Source organism: Takifugu flavidus, chromosome 16, assembly GCF_003711565.1.
Source record: "Takifugu flavidus isolate HTHZ2018 chromosome 16, ASM371156v2, whole genome shotgun sequence".
Classification (NCBI taxonomy): Eukaryota; Metazoa; Chordata; class Actinopteri; order Tetraodontiformes; family Tetraodontidae; genus Takifugu; species Takifugu flavidus.
Window position 1 is genome coordinate 1,354,028 of NC_079535.1, and position 17,929 is coordinate 1,371,956.

The window sequence follows — 17,929 nt, forward strand, 5'->3', positions numbered from 1 at the left end:
AGAGGAGAGGAGAGGAAACAATGACCCAGTGGGGTGACAGAGGCCTGTCAGATGATCATGTTTCCGGACCCCGGCAGCCTTGGCCTATAACAGCATAGCTAAGATGTGACCTAATGATTAGACGACCCCCTAAGTATGATAATTTGTCTGTCTATTATAGTAACTGGAACTACAGAATTAGTAACAATAAGCTTTTTCAAAGAGGTAGGTTTTAAGTCTGATCTTAAAAGTAGCGATTGAGTCAGCCTCCCGTACCTGGACAGGGAGCTGGTTCCATAGCAGGGGGGCCTGGTAGCTAAATGCTCGGCCCCCCATTCTACTCCTAGAAACTCTGGGAACCACAAGTAGACCAGCATTCTGAGAGCGGAGCGGTCTATTGGGCTGATAAGGTATCACTAGCTCCTCCAGGTAGGATGGAGCTAGGCCTCTGAGGACCTTGTAGATCAAAGGAAGGGTTTTAAAAATTATTCTAAATTTAACGGACAGTCAATGTAGCGACGCCAATACAGGAGTTATGTGATCTCTTTTGTCAATACCTGTCAGAACTCTGGCTGCAGCATTTTGGATCAACTGGAGGCTTCTTAAAGAGTTGTTTGGACACCCTGATAATAAAGAATTACAATAGTCCAGCCTGGAAGTAACAAAAGCATGAATTAACTTTTCAGCATCATGCCATGTCACTAGCTTCCTAATCTTTGTGATGTTCCTCAGGTGAAAAAAGGCACTTCTAGAGACTAATTTAATGTGTGAGTTGAAGGAGAGATTTTGATCAAAAGTTACTCCTAGATTCCTCACAGAGAGACTAGATGTTAATGAGATACCATCTAGAGTGATCATGTGATCTAATCTATCCCTGAGAGGTTCAGGACCAAGCACCATGACCTCAGTTTTTCCTGGGTTAAGGAGGAGGAAATTTGAAGACATCCAGGACTTTATGTCTTTAAGACAGGTCTGGAGCTTCACTAACTTCTCTGTCTCCTCTGGTTTCATGGATAAATAAAGCTGAGTGTCATCAGCATAACAATGAAAATTTATCCCATGCTGCTGAATAATGTTCCCTAAGGGAAGCATGTACAAGGTGAAGAGGATTGGTCCAAGTACAGAACCTTGAGGAACTCCATGGCTAACCCTACTGTATGAGGAGGGAACACCATGGACATGAGCAAACTGGTATCTATCAGATAAATATGATCTAAACCAGTCTAGTGCTGTCCCTTTAATCCCAATCACATGTTCCAGTCTATGTAACAGGATGCTATGATCAACTGTATCAAAAGCAGCACTGAGATCCAGCAGAACCAGCATAGAGACCAGTCTGATCTGAAGCTATGAGAAGATCATTAGTAACTTTAAGAAGTGCTGTTTCTGTGCTGTGATGAGCTCATAACAGTATTACTTCACCATAAAACACACCCAAAATATTGGTTGTATTCTCCTTTGTTTGTTTTTCTGTTTGCTCTGCAGCTGAGCTAACAAGGTACCATTTTGCCCAGGCCACTGGTATAGGCCAATTAAAGGGTGTGATCAGCCAGAACGCTTTAATGATGGCTGAGATGCTGGAGTTGACCAGCTTACAGGGAGGAGAAAGACAGCATGCTGTGTGAGGGTCTGTCTGCAGCATAGTGGTGTTTTGGCTCAGTGGCTCCACTGCAGGCAGCTGAGATGATAAAATTAGTCTTTCTCTTTTTCTTTTGAAAGGAGAGAAAGGCAAGATACTTGCAGGAGTATCATTAAAGGATTGTGTGTGAGGGAAAGGCTTAAGAATGAGCATAGTTAACATTATCATCAAAATTAAATAATACTACTTTGACAAGATGTAGAACATGATATAACTGTTGCATGAATGTGCAGGGATTTGATAAATTAGAAAATGTTAAAAAAACGAAACCTGAGCTGCGATAAATATGTTGGAAAAATTTAGGAAAATGCAAAGAAGGATGTTATCTTGCTGATGGATCCACAGGAAGTGTACATTAGATACAAAGAGTACATTGAAGAGCTACATGCAAAGTATGAGAAACAACACAGTTTACCAAAAGAAGAAGTGGAAATGAGCATGCATGATGTTGGCCGCAAGTTCTTAAAAGAAGAAATTGTGAAAACCCTAAAAGTGGAAGGATATGTGAAGGTATCAATGGAGTACAATGGTCCAATTAGATATTGGAATTAGCAGAAGGTGGCAGAGGAGTCCTGTTGCGCACTAGCCTCCCAGTGAGTTGGTATGATATGTAGTGATTGGGGTGAGCTCTTATTCAATGACTGCTGGGATAGAAGGGACTCCCTGTGACCCTAAATTGGAGTGAACAGTGGTTAACAGAAAGGTCTAATTGACAACAACATCGCTAGCCATGGTGTCAAGCTTGCCTAAGATTTGTACGCTTGTGGACCACCTGAAAATGCAGTCATCTGGACTCAGTTGAAGCATGTCTAGCCACCCTCCAAAGGAACACTGTGAAGCTCAGCACCACCTGGATGACATGGACAAGGCTCTCCCAGCTAATGATAGCTGCATTAAAGTAGAGCGGGTACATGCAAATAGCTTGTGGCTCCTTCAAACTAAAGTGGAGGGTGTAATGATAGGTTCAACATCAGGATTATAGAGGGAGAAGTCACCCAACTGAATTTGTTTCACAGCTGACCGTAGAGCTTCTTGGCCATGGCAACTTCAGTAAGCCCAATAAAATAGATTGAGCCCATCACAGCCAGATACCCAAGCCACTTGTCAATGACAGCGGATCATCGTCGCCAGAGTCCTTCACCAACAAGCCCAACTACAGCTTCTCAGTGAGAAGGTCTCATTATTCCCTGATTATGCTGCTGAGGTATCATTACAGCACCAGGGCTTCAGTGCCATGAGGAAGAGGCCATTGGATGCCGGTATGAAGTGTTCCCTGTGTTTAGGTCATCAAGAAGGCCTTCCTGACAAACTGCATCTCTGTGTGGTGTGGAGGCTGCGGCGCTTCTGATTGGAAGGATGTAAGAAGAGTGTTGAGGACAGTGGAGAAAACCACTGGGGCTTCCCTCCATCCAGGACAATGCATAGAAGCACTGCTTATCCTGAGCGGGAGATGTTAGCAGAGACCCCTCACACCCCCACTGTATTTCCCACTAGCCTCTGGGAAGAGGTTCAGCCACATTCAGTGCAGGACCACGAGGTTCTGTAGAGCTTTGTCCCCCAGGCCATCAGACTTTTGAACTGAAAACCCATCCCATAGGACTATCTAATCTGACAATTGATCAAACTTGGACACTTTTGGAAAATTCTGGTACCGTACAGTTTTTGTAATCCATGTAACCTGTACATTTTGCATATCCTGATATTGTAAAGTGTACCATGCATTCCAATATTTATTTGTAATTTACATATTTTATCACTGTGCTGAACCACGTGCAATGAAATTTTATTCTGCACATTCCTGTGCTAAATGACAATAAAAGTTGTCTAAATCTAACAACAGAACGAAAAGTTTCACTATCCAGACGATATTGAATGCTTTGTGGAGACATTATCTGATAAATTATGACTACATATCACATACAAATAAAAGATATATATCTCCTGCAATTGATAAATTGCCATTTTTTTCAGTGTGTGCCTCATTGCCGACTTGAGTGGCTTGCCAACCTTCTGCTGTCACCACCTGAGCCTGTGGTTTTCTTTGAATTTCTTTTATTGTGTTAAATTTATTTTAGGGAGGTATTTATCCAAATGTTCCAGCATTTGTTTACACTTTTTGCTCCATATTTTGAACCAATCAATAGCAGTAAATATTATGCATATTTTTCAGTAGATTTTAAATACTTTCATTGTAGTAAACATTTCTGTTGGTTCTCTTAATGGAAGTCTTTGGACTGTCAAATAAAGCCAAACATATAATAGCAAAGAAAAGCATGGCTTCTTTAGGCTTAAAACCTACCTCTTTGAAAAAGCTTATTGTTACTAACTCTGTAGTTCCAGTTCCTATCATAGACAGATAAATTATCATACTTAGGGGGTCGTCTAATAATTAGGTTAACATCTTAGTCATGCTGCTATAGGCCAAGGCTGCCGGGGCCCAGAAACATGATCATCTGACAGACCTCTGTCACCACAGTGGGTCATGGTTTCCTCTCCTCTCCTCTCCTCTCCTCTCCTCTCCTCCTCCTCATCAAGTAGACTAGTGAAGCTATTTCTTGTGTAGTTTTTCTGCTTCCCCCCCCCCATTCATTTACAGGTATCGCTGCCTTTAGAGCTGCATAATGACCTCCGACCCCGCTGACCCACTCAACCGGCAGCTTACTCAATATAATGTATTTTTGTATGTATTTCTATGCTCTATGCCCATTCTCTCCTCTCCTCTCCTCTCCTCTCCTCTCCTCTCCTCTCCTCTCCTCTCCTCTCCTCTCCTCTCCCTCCACCCACTCCTCTCCTACTATTCTCTCTCTCCCTACGTCCTCCCCCTTTTTCTCTCTCTCTACCCAGCCCCCCCATCAGCAGGAGGGTCCCCCTACATGAGCCTGGTCCTGCTCAAGGTTTCTTCCTGTTAAAGGGGAGTTTTTCCTTGCCACTGTTGCTTGTCTGGGGTCAGGCCCTGGGATTCTGGAAAGTGCCTTGAAACAATTTTGATTGTAAAAGACGCTATATAAATAAAGATTGATTTGATTTGAAGAGGGGGTCAAACTCAGAACCTTCTAAGGCAACATACATTATACAGTCTGTTATATTTAAAAGGGTTTCTATCATAATATTCTCCTACATAAAAAAATGCCTGGGTAGAAATCATGGTATAACACCGTCACAATCTTCTGGGAAATAATTGTGTTTTTATAGTAAAAACCAGTAAATATGTTGATGACTGTGGATTGTTGGTTCTTTCCACATCTTTATTATTTAAATCATGCTTCAGGACTACACATTTATGTCAACATGTGACATGTGACGATGACATCACTTGTCATTAACAACGTCCATATGTTTTTCTGCACGTGATCCCATGGGAGAATGAAACAACCATCTGTGTATTTTTCTCTTACTGTCGGATTTTCTTCCCTTCCGGTGTGCAAATGTGAGTCATGTAAGGCATTCCATTTAGAGTATGGATTTAGAGAAAGACATGACAAGTATTAAATAGAGATTCAGCCATTTTGTTAAAGAGGTAATATGATGGCAGTGGATTTGCAATGTTTGTTCCTTCCCTCCTGTCCCAAGGAAAAGTGTTTTCTGTGAGGTCCAATTGGGCACAGAAAGCCATAGTTCTATTTATAGTTTATGAATTACCAAATATTGCTCAGACATCTGGTGACAAGGGCGTTCTGCTCTGGCACACTGCATGCACTCTGGGCACAGCTAGAGATACCAATCAAATTTCCTCATGCACAAAATTATGCATCGCTACGCTTGACCTTAACAGGTATACACCAAGCATAAGGTTTAGGCAAAACTAGAAATTGATTTCTCCCTACAGCAGTTACAGTTTAAATGAAACAATATCCAGCTTGTATTTTACAGGCCTAAACTTAGCTTAATCTTTTGTTGTGTCCAAAATCACCCCCTATTTCCAATGTAGTGCACAAAATAAGATGAAAAGCATCAAAAGACAACAAACAACATTCTAGCATATATATATATTCAATTTATACAGTTATATATCCATGGATGGATGGATGGATGGATGGATGGACAGTTATATATGCCTATAATGTCATGTACATAGCCTTATTTTATAATTGTCCATTTTCCTTCCTTTTTATTAATGTTTAAGGGCAGTTGGCAAACCAGCTTAATTGTACAAGAGATTGTATTCACACATCTTCCAAAGCAATGTGCAATTACTCGTAGTGAAAGAGGGAGGTGTCCAATCAGGTTCCAGAGGTGGTCTGTGCTACTCCGGGTTAGGGGTCCAACTCACCCCTGGACTAGACTATCAACTGGAGAATGACTCAGTTTTGTAGATAGTGTGATTTGATCTCAAACATCTGGAAAATAGCACAAGTAGCTTTACTGCCCCTTTGCATTGAATGAAGCCAACATAGTTGCTTCAGTAGTTATCAGGATGTGTCCCAGAGCATCTGGATAGGTGTTTCGGAGGTCACGAGCTGGGAACAGACTGATGTCAATTGGTAGAGAATATATGTATCTGCCATCTGGATGGCAACTCAGATTCCCAAGAAGAGGTGGTCGGGGTTTCCAGCTGGGACAACTGCTTCTGAAAGTGTTTAATTTTTGAAGGAATTCTTGTTATTGTCATAAGAAAATATAGACGGAATATTATTTTCGAAAAGCAGTGTCGCTCCTTGCAGCTGTGCTATGCAAACTATGGCTGTTCAGTGTTCCCTGACTTTTAAACATAAGGGTTTTGATTCATGGAAAAATATTACATTTTTAATACTATATACTGCCAATGTTGCTAGATATAAGATATCTGATTTGTGCAATAATGTGCACTCTGTGTGATGTGAGATAGTTTGACAAGGCTAAGTTAATTCATTAGCGAAGAAAATTTGGTTACAGATCCTCCTTTTTAGATAAAAAGCTTTATTTAAATTTGCCTCTCTGCTAACACACAACATTAAAGCAGGGCGGACTGTAACAAAGATTGTGCTGTTCTTCAGCCATTGTATGAGATTAATATGTTTTAAGCTATAACATACACACTCTAGCATTTTATTTTAAGTAAATACATGTGACTTATTTCATACATGGATTATTATTCACAAAATACAATAATTCTAAGATGCTGCTACCATATTTCAAAATGTCTTATCAGGTAACACTGAATACTGTAGACCTGCTATAAACATGAGACAGATGACATAAATGAGCTGATAGTGTGAAGAAAGTTTAGCAGTTTGCTAGAAGTGTTATCAGTTGTCTGAATTAATATGTTCTTTGTGTTTAAAATCTTAATTTCTAAATTGAAAATGACAGCGTAGTATATATACCATTAGTACCTCTGGCCATCTGAAAGAAGACTGATTAAAATGTTTACAGGCCAGTCACAGCCTTTTTTAAACAAGACAGTAAATTTTATTAGGAATCTTTCACACACTAAGTGTGTTTTAATGGACAAACTTTGTTGAGTCAGTCCATCAAATTGGGTCAGCTTTGCACACTACGGAATCAGTTTATTAACAGAGTTATTCCTCTAGATGGTCAAATAGTTGTCACCTGGCACATGTTGGTTCATGTAGTCAACCCATCTTGTTAAAGGGCAGTGGTGAATAACTGAACATTGATAGATGAATTACCAAGTATACGATTTTTTTTTAAAACCTCAATCCATCCACCTCCAGTTGCTCATTGTCTTTTCTTTTCAAAAAGGTTGCTGTTGCCTACTGTATGCATGCAGCTGCGAGGTGAGAGAAATGACTACTCCCTGGAGAGCTTGTTTGTCCATCACTGGTCACGCACACAATTCACCCACACACTCATAACTACAGATAACAATATTAGCATTAAGCCTGCTTGGTCTCAATTGTTTTTTTCCATATTATGTGTATGTTTCTCTGTCAGATTGATGTAAGTCAATGTGTTCCCTGTTTGTCTCCGTTTTTTTTTTTTTTGTATCTTCTCTATTAATCCTGGGTTATCTTGCCTTAGCTCTCTTTCCCCTGTTACATGTCATACTTATCCTCAGTTATGTCCAATGCATGGAAATATTCACCCTGAGTGGCTTTAATGTTTCAGATGGGGCTGATTTCGGAGTGACACACACATCTTCAGTGTCCTAGTACCTTATGTATGCAAGGGAGCAACAGGTTGACTTGGTTAGGGGCACTGAACTTTTTCACAATGCTGCCATCTGTCCTCTCTCGACAATCGGAGAACATACTAAAGAGGAGGAAGCATTCACCTGAATATAAATTAGGCTTGTTCATGAGGACTTTTCACATCACATCAACGAGTCATTGCTCATAATCATGCTGATGGGGAACACTAATAACAGGGGCTGCAAGTGTATGCTTAAACTGGATTGTGTAGACTGGCTATGGCTTCATGCATATTCAGAAACATGTATAAGCAGTTGAATGTGCTGTTTCTGTCCATTACAGTTACTTATGTAGCCACACAAACAATCACTTCCTTACTCCACTTTAAACCGTAGACACAGTGAAATTGTGCAAGATACAGTAGTCTATTACGGAGGCTGAGGAAAAGCTTGAGGTACACATATCGCAGGAAGATAGAACATCATGGAAGCAATGGAGAGCTGTGAAAGCGCGCATACCTGTGTAGCTATGGCTGTGAAGCGTGATTCTCCATGCACGTGTGAGCTTAAAGGTGTTAATCAATGGCTATATGTGTTGTGCTGACGATACTAATGGAAGTGTGATTCATGCATGTATGCACGTACCACACTCTCTCTTTCTGCCTCGCTCACTCCCCTTCTTTCGATATATTTCTTCCTCTCTCTACCCCTGCCCACTCTTTAAAGTGCATGAAGAGCAGCGAGTGTGTGGGAGTAGCAAGGTGAGACTCAGATATAGAATTAAGCGTGTGTTATTACTACTTGGACATTACTTACAGGCTGCAAGCTGATGGCAGCATCCCTTACTCTCTAACCTTGTTTTAAATTAAACCAACATGTAAACACCAACATACTACTTAAATATGTGTTTTTTACCGCATGAAGAATGAAAAAAAGAAACTGCCAACTTGTGTAGTATTTCAAATTGATAAAATCTACCTCACAATGATTTTTGTTTAGCAAGTCAGATTCCTCTACTTTGATTAAGGCTACGTTTTCTCTGCTCACTCTCATTTCAAGTCAGCTGATGTGGGATACTTTTCCATTTGTTTCTTAATAGTATTTTTCGAACATACAGATAAAAACAAAGAAACTCAGTATCTTTTAGGGTTAAATAACACCTAACCCTTCCGCCCTCACTTATCTCGTTACCATAACATAAATGCAATCAATTACCAGTATCTCAAAATTAGCATAAAGTTCTCCATCTATCCCTCCATCTACTCCCGCTACTCCTGGTACTGGGTTGCGGGGGCAGTGGTCTGGGCAGGGACGCCCTGAAGACTGTACGTGGCTCCGAGGCCAGTCGAGTCACATAGTCACTCCAGCATGTCGTGGATCTTCCCTGCGATCTCGTCCTGGTGGGACATGTCTGAAACACCTCCTGAGGGGGGTGTCCAGGGGGCATCGAATAAGGAGCCAGCAAGACATATTCATCTGCGAAAAGTAGAGATGAAACCTAGTGGTTCCCACTGGAATCCCTCCAGAGCCTGGTTATACCTAGAAAATTCTGTCCATAAAAATAATGTACAGAACTGGAAATCTGTACATCATTTTGCCAGAGTTCTAGAGGCACCATGATCAGGTCTAACTTCATGCTGGCAATGTGCACCAAGCTCCTGCCAGGTTGTACAGGGATCGCTTCCACAACTGCATGATCTGCTGCACACTTGGCCTTCTGGTACCTGTCAGCTCAAGGCTTGATCAGACTCCTTCCTTAGCTTGATGGCATGCCTTACTTCCGGTGTCTACCACTGGTTTGGGGGATATAACCATGACTGGTATCTGAGACCTTAAAGCCATACCTCTGAAGAGAAGACCTGCTGTTGGTTGCATTGTAATGATTGCTGGAAAAGATATTCTACGTCAGTAAGCAGAAAGCTGGCGTTTCCATGACTTAGTACAGATCAAGCTGCTGAGGAGCAAGTAAGAGTATAAAACAATGGCACTTCCAGTCTGAAATGAAAGTTAGATGACATGTGATGTTTTTTTTACCCTGACTGAAATAAAAGGAAAGAAAAGATGACTTTAAAGACAAAAGTGAAAGAAAGTGATATCAGCTTGTACCATTTTACACTCATGCATTGAAAACATACTTCAAAATGGCTGCCTGAGGTTTCCTTCAAGTTTGTGTTTACATAATGAGCCAATGATTGTTCCATTTATCTATGTGGGTGTGTGGTGTGTGTGTGTGTGTGTGTGTGTGGGGGGGGGGGGGGGGGCACCATCTATTGCCCGCTCACTTATATATCTCCCCCTAGAGCTCACTTTCCCTTCATTGTCCATTTTCTTATCTTTTCTTCTATCCTCTTTTTTCATCCCTCTGCAGCCTGACTGTCTTTTCTTTCATTCCCATCTGCAGTTATTTTCTGTCTTTTCTTTCTGGTTCTGGTCTCTTCTGTTTCCTCTTCATCCCCTTTCTTTCTGTCTGTCTTTCTTATTATCATGAGGGACAAAGGCATTTGATTCTTCTTCTTTTTTCACAGCTGTCAGCCTTGCTATAGGAGAGAGTTAATTTCACACTTAATGCATGCTTTAATTAAAAGAGGATGGGATTGGGGTATGATTGGGGTTCGATACAGCCACATATACAAAGTAACGGATTAAATATACTTCAATATTTGAAAGGTGTACTTCCTGGCATATGTCTTAAGTTAAACATACTTTGCGACAGATGTGATTAAATTCTTTTTATGTGTATGTGTATTTCTTCGGCTGTGCATGTGTACTGTCTCTTCTCATTTATTAACAAAATGACTGTACCTTTGGCTGGGGGTCATAATAACAAATCAATGCATAAAGCACTAGACACACACCTGACAACAATCCGTATGCACAAAAGCATATAATAACCTTTGTTAGAATACTGAGATATGGATGACAGTGGGTACACCCTCAGATATCACCCCATTTAGTGCGCATAGCCGCAAAATGCTGACCTATAAATGATGTGGTTGTTGTAGATTTGGTTTTTGTGTTTTCTCTCTCCTCTTCCCTCTCCCTTTTCTTCATTCCTTGCAGTATGTGGCAGAAGGCGTGGCTTAGTTTTTCCCTTTGTTCCCCGAGTGGCAGGTGAGGCCTGGTTTCTATTCAGCTCATGAACCTCACCATAAAAGCTCTGTCGTCACTATTGTACTTTGCCAGATAATTCTGTCTTGTTTGGTAGTGCCTTAGTTTCAATTTTTTATTTATTTATTTTGTTATTATCTGTGTGCTTTTCCCCAGCAGCTGTAACTGTATTTTCGCCTTACAGCAACAAGCTTGTCTTTTTTCCTTCTTTTCAGTGTGTGCCTCACCCCTGCCACAGCTAACTATGTTTTTTTTAGCCCTGTTCACGCGTGGCTTGCCAACCTTCTGCTAACTTTTTATTTTTTTTTAATATTCCAGCATTTGTCTACAATATATTCTGGTCCAGACCGTTGAAACACATTGAAACAGTGTTCTCTCTCTCTAAAAAATCAGTCTCTTCTGGCCAATGATCAAAATTTTAAACTTTCTTGTCCATATGAGTTACAGGATCACAAAAAAACCCAATAATTTGTTAATCTTTTTGGCTTTGTATTCATTATCTTCCCTTATATATAGTGGCTATTGTCATTATTTTATGATATTAAAAACCTCCTGTTAGGTATTGGTTATCCAATGATTAAAGGTGGAGTTTCCATTTGACAACTACTAGCAAGACTTGAATCCCCCCTCATGAATCCCTCCTTCCTTGAGTCTCTCACCAAAGCCACGCCCCTCACTTATGTGCACGTGAGCTATACCCAAACACTGCTACCACCAAGGTGAGCAATGCCGCAAAGAATCAAGATGATGTTTATGAAGAGTAAAGATGCAATAATATTCCAGAACCTCATACCCATAGGAGAATAGACACCTATTAGGCAGTGACAGGGAAATATTTAAGATAGCTAGAGAATATCTTCATTCAGGAATTGATAAAGATCAAGGGTTTGGAGAGAGAGGAGGGATATAAAGAATCTTCAGATGTGCCTCATCAGATAGAAGTCTCAGATCTCACCACACCAAGTCTTCAGTTCATCCTCTAAGCAACTCCAAGGTCACATACGTTCAAGCCAGCACTCTGCTCAGGAGTACTCTGACAGGAAGCTGCTGTTAGAGTTGCCGCCAAAGAAATTGCAATACAGGTTCTGTTCAAGAAAGAACCACATATCAAATACCTGGAACAACTGGAGGTTGAAAATGCAGAGAGGCAATTGGTGTTCAAGGCCAAGCACAGAGAAGTGGAATGACTAGGAATGTTAAGAGGTTAAAGGCTGCCAAGGCACAACAAAAAGTATATGAGCAGAGAGAATGCTTTGATGATGAAATATACAAGCTTCTCCAATAAAATGTTATAGAAGAAAGGGAAGAAATCAATTGGGAAGGTAACCTGCCACAGCATTACCTCCTGCCACCACCTAAAACCCTGCTATGTGAAGAAGAAAAGCAAAGCAGTGCTTGTGAGAGTGTTTGCCGAGTCCATCAATGCTAGCCACCTCCCTGACCAACAATCTGACCAACAATATTCGATGATGATCCACTGAGATTTAAGGACCGGACTGGACTTTGTTAAGTTCCTCATGTGTAAAGCTAGAATTGCTTATAACCCAATAACATCTTTCTGAGCTCTAAAACCATGCGAAAGTGAGAAGCACGGGGTTTCGACTAACAGAGGTCCAGGAGCAACGGTCCTAACAACAGTTGGATGAAAGGACTGTCACAAGCTGTGCATTCCGTGAGAAGACTGTTCACAGCCACTCATAGGACTGAAAGTTTTTAGGGTTCCATAATGTCCCTCTCCCCCAGCCTTTATGAGTCTTGTCTCTACATCTGTGTGTGTTTCGTTAGGTCAGAGACGTTACCTTGGATTTCTCCCACCAGGTTTCTACACACCTGCAGCTCATTCCAGGCTAACCTACATATCCTCTCATCAGGATTAACAGACTGGTTTGTTCGTTCGTTCGTTCGTTCGTTAATTCATTTATTCATCCATTTGTCGCCAATTTGTTATTAAAACAAGTGGTAATGCTCTGGATGGGGGGGGGGGGGCGCATTAGACGCATGAATCGTGTCAGATTGAAAATAATCCAGTCTGTTTCGGGCTTGAAAAGGCTATTGAAATCTGGCTGAATGTCTGAGGTGGCTATGCGATGGACAGCTGAGAGGTGGTCATTGGTGATAGAGGATCTGCATTTGGATTTGTTGACCTTCATCCCTGAGAATGCCTGTTCGCTTACATAGGATACCCAGAGAGGAATCCTCTGAGCAGTGAAACTGACCCGAAGTAATTTATGATTGGCCTCACATGGGCTGGCCTTTTTGAAGGATGATGGAACCACTTTAAATACCACATAACAAGTCAAAAATAGCAGGGGTTGTTTTACATTTTAAGAAATCAGTTATTGGTTTGGTGGGAGTGTAATGTCTATGTGTGGATGTGTGTACACATCACATATCATATCAATCAATCAATCTTTATTTATATAGCATCCGTTACAATCAAGATTGTCTCTAGGTGCTTTACAGAATCTCAGGGCCTGACCCCCAACAAGCAACAGTGGCAAGGAAAAACTCCCCTTCAACAGGAAGAAACCTTGAGCAGGACCAGGCTCATATAGGGGGACCCTCCTGCTGATGGCCGGCTGGGTAGAGAGAGAGGAGAAGGGAGAGGATAGGTAGAGAAGAGAATAGGCAGAGATCAGGGAAATACATCATAACAAGCTGTCATTTAAACGGAACCTGTTCCAGGGTCTAAGGAAAAAAAGGTGTCACAACTGTACAAATTATACAGCTTTCAAAAGAAAACAAGATTTTGTGATTGTTGTTTGTTTCTTTTGTAATGAAAAAGTAAATATACAGTGACTAGGAATAATCAGATTTTCTGATCTCCCCTCAAAGGACAAAGGTTGGTGATGTCATTACATTGTACTTACATCCTAAAAATATTAAATACACTTTTTATTGTCAAACATGGACATAAGCTGCAAGAATATATTCTTTTCTTTAAAATGAACTGCACATCAGGCATACATTTGAAAATCCTCAGGAAGAGGCGTGCTGATTCCAATTAGCAGTCTGTTGTTTCACACTGTGGGTGCTAGAGCTTATTATTCCTAGTATGAAGAGAGTCTGAGGAGCACTGTTCTGCAGCCCCCACTGTGCAATCAACCTCTATGACTCTTTTGTACCCAGCAAGCACTGATTGCCACATTCAACTGGCACTATTCTCACTCTGAGGTGTTCCTGAGATATACCTCATTTGTTAGGACTGTCTCTGATACCTGTAAGACAAGATAGAAAATTGCCTAATATAAATAGGGATGTCATGGAAACACTGAGAACTGTTAAGTTGACATGAAAAAGGGAAGTGGAATCATAACTTAGGACATAGTTATTATTGTTGTAGTGTAGGATGTAATTGAATGTTGATTAAAAACTTTGGGATTAGAGTGAAGGATTAAATGGATGTGAGCTTTGCTATCTCACTGTGCATCATGTCACTGGGAGAATAACCATGTACTGTAACAGAAGCCTCTTGATTGTGAGTGCGCAATTTCCATTTTTCAAATACATCTTTACATGTATTGGGAAGGAAGCTGCCATTATCAACAAAGTGGTTCACTTCAGGAGAGCCTTAACCATTGCACTCATCATTGTGCTGACGTCTGTGTATTTATGTACGTAGGAATCCCATCATTTCTGGTTGTTGGGGATTGCATTCTTACTCTCTCCTGTACTTGCTTCACCCGAGCGGTGTGAAATAGAGATACCACAACTCTTTCCTGCCTGTGGTTGGGAGCCTTGACAATAAACACATCTGGACACATAAAACCCCTATGCCCCAAACCATTCCGCTTAGATAAGATCCCCATTTTCTCTTTCAATACATTAATTTACCACACAATTACTTATTTACACACTACATACCTTCTTCAGAATAGACACCACACTGGAGATATTCCTGCTGAACTTTGGACAGTTGTGTATTTATCATTTGTCATTTTTTTGTTTTCCTTGGTTATCTGAACACTGAAGATGCTGATATATATTTTAGACGATACAGAGAGTGCAGAATTATTAGGCAAGTTGCATTTTTGAGGATTAATTTTATTATTGAACAACAACCATGTTCTTAATGAACCCAAAAGACTCATTAATATCAAAACTGAATATTTTTGGGAGTTGGAGTGGGGCTTTTTTGGTTTTAGCTATTTTAGGAGGATATCTGTGTTCAGGTGACTATTACTGTGCATAATTATTAGGCAACTTAAATATATACCCATTTAAATTATTTATTTTCACCAGGGAAACCACTATAACAGCTCAACATTCACAAATATACATTTCTGACATTCAAAAACAAATCAGTGACCAATATAGCCACCTTTCTTTGCAAGGACACTCAAAAGCCTGCCATCCATGGATTCTGTCAGTGTTTTGATCAACATTGCGTGCAGCAGCAACCACAGCCTACCAGACACTGTTTTCCCTCCTTGTAAATCTCACATTTGATGAGGGACCACAGGTTCTCTAAGGGGTTCAGATCAGGTGAACAAAGAGGCCATGTCATTAGTTTTTCTTCTTTTAGGCCCTTTCTTGCCAGCCACTCTGGAGTACTTGGATGTGTGTGATGGAGCATTGTCCTGCATGAAAGTCATGTTTTTCTTGAAGGATGCGGACTTCTTCCTGTACCACTGCTTGAAGGTGTCTTCCAGAAACTGGCAGTAGGACTGGGAGTTGAGCTTGACTCCATCCTCAACCCGAAAAGGCCCCACAAGCTCACCTTTGATGATACCAGCCCATACCAGTACCCCACCTCCACCTTGCTGGCGTCTGAGTCGGACTGGAGCTCTCTGCCCTTTACCGATCCAGCCACGGGCCCATCCATCTGGCCCATCAAGACTCACTCTCATTTCATCAGTCCATAAAACCTTAGAAAAATCAGTCTTGAGATATTTCTTGGCCCAGTCTTGACGTTTCAGCTTGTGTGTCTTGTTCAGTGGTGGTCATTTTCAGCCTTTCTTACCTTGGCCATGTCTCTGAATATTGCACACCTTGTGCTTTTGGGCACTCCAGTGATGTTGCAGCTCTGAAATATGGCAAAACTGGTGGCAAGTGGCATCTTGGCAGCTGCACGGTTGACTTTTCTCAGCTCATGGGCAGTTATTTTGCGCCTTCGTTTTTCCACACGCTTCTTGCGACCCTGTTGACTATTTTGAATGAAACGCTTGATTGTTCGATGATCACGCTTCAGAAGCTTGGCATTTTTAAGAGTGCTGCATCCCTCTGTAAGATATCTCACTATTTTTGACTTTTCAGAGCCTGTCAAGTCCCTTTTCTGACCCATTTTGCCAAAGGAAAGGAAGTTGCCTAATAATTATGCACACCTAATATAGGGTGTTGATGTCATTGGACCACACCCCTTCTTATTACAGAGATGCACATCACCTGAAATGCTTAATTGGTAGTGGGCTTTCGAGCCTATACAGCTAGGAGTAAGACAACGTGCATAAAGAGGATGATGTGGTCAAAATACTCATTTGCCTAATAATTCTGCACTCCCTGTAGAGAGAATAAAATATAAAATGTAAAAAAAATGTATGTAACAGAAGATCAATTTTTAAAAAAGTCAAAGCAGCAGCGCAAAAATTTGTCTGAAACTGAAATAGTGTCTGTACAATGACATAGCATCCATCTGCTATATTCTGCTTATCAGTCTGGTGGTAAGGGAAAAAAGCTATTTCAGACTCTGGTAGTCCTGCATCAAATCCTCCTGAACCTTTTCACAGAGGCCAGCAGGGCAAACTGTAGCGGCAGTGTGAGTCATCACGGTTGATATTCCTCGTTTGGCTCACACAGAACTTGGATGCAATGTCCTAAATGGGGAAGAGAGGTCACTGTGATCCTCTCTGCTGTCCTCACAGCCCACCTCAAATTTCTCCAGTCAGGGGCCCTACAACCTCCAAACCACACAGACACAGTCGGACAGGATGTTGCTCGTGTCAAAGGCGTTTAAGATGGGTGGGGTCAGGTGGGATCTCTTCATATGCCACACTGCAGGTGCTGTGGTGCCTGCTTCACCAGTGATGTGGTGTTCACAGACCAGGTGAGGGTGTCTGAAATGTGCACCCCCAGAAACTTGGTGTTGTAAATGACATCCACAACTGTGTTGTTGATGAGTAGAGGGAAAAAGCTGGTGGTCTTGTGATGTGAATTAAGTAGAGGCACTTGAAAGAATTATAATTAATGTGAATACATATGTGTGACTGTAGTCCACCTTCTGTGTACAAATGAGCCTAAAATGATTCAGACAGAAAATTATATCTTGAGGCAGAATTTTTAAAAAGGGAGTGAAATAAAGAGGAATGGAGTCTTGATGCATCCTGAGATCTATGGGATGTTACTGAGTTGAATGGGTCACACCAAATCGCTCCTTCTGGGATTACAGTAGCGTTACAATGCTAGAAGGTCCCATGGCTCAGAAAAAAGGGTTAGAGGTGATGAGCAGTGCTCCATTTAGCAATCTAACAATGATGAATGAGAAGAGTGAGGGATGAAAAGGATGAGGGCACTGCTGTGCATGTAGGGAATCAGGCTCTTTGGAACTGAAAATAATGGTAATGGGTTGTAATGGGAAGAAACACAGGTGGAGTAGAAGGGGCACACAGATTGTTATTTGTCACTGCATGGATGCATTAGTAACTAAATATATAATGTTTAGTTGTAAAACACTATATATACAGTATGTATGTATGTATATATATGTGTGTGTGTGTGTGTGTGTGTGTGTATATATATATATACACATCTTAACTTAAAAGATACATCTCATAGGGTGTTTCGGGTCTCACAACATCATACACCCTCGCCCAGGCGACCCAGCCGGGGTGATCAAGACCCGGCTTGTGTCCCAGTAGCAACCCACGGATCTGCCCTTTTCAGCCACAGCCACCTCGTGGCTTTCTCTGCAGCTTCACTTGCAGATTTAATGGCCCTCTTTTTGGCTGGCCCTGTGACTCCCAATCGGCCAAAGACTTTACAGAGGGAGAGTCCTGCAAAGCCTCGACAGCCAACTTCTATGGGCTCGTAGAAGGTCCTCCAGCCCCTGCCCCTGCAGTCCTCCACCAGCTCCTGATACTTGGCACGTTTCCTTTCATTGGTTTCCTCAATCCGCTCTTCCCAGGGCACTGTAAGCT

At 41.4% G+C, this 17,929-nt stretch overlaps 1 long non-coding RNA gene across 3 annotated transcripts in view; it reads left to right on the forward strand.

The window, feature by feature from the left end:
* The window catches only part of LOC130539667 (uncharacterized), a 173,294-nt gene that overhangs the window by 12,481 nt on the left and 142,884 nt on the right, over positions 1-17,929 (forward strand). For 2 of the 3 annotated variants that reach the window (XR_008954191.1, XR_008954193.1), the window contains exons 3-4: positions 10,749-12,680; positions 13,249-14,920. This is a non-coding gene — a long non-coding RNA (uncharacterized LOC130539667). The remainder of the gene's footprint in view (positions 1-10,748; positions 12,681-13,248; positions 14,921-17,929) is intronic. The other variant, XR_008954192.1, reaches the window with a different exon arrangement.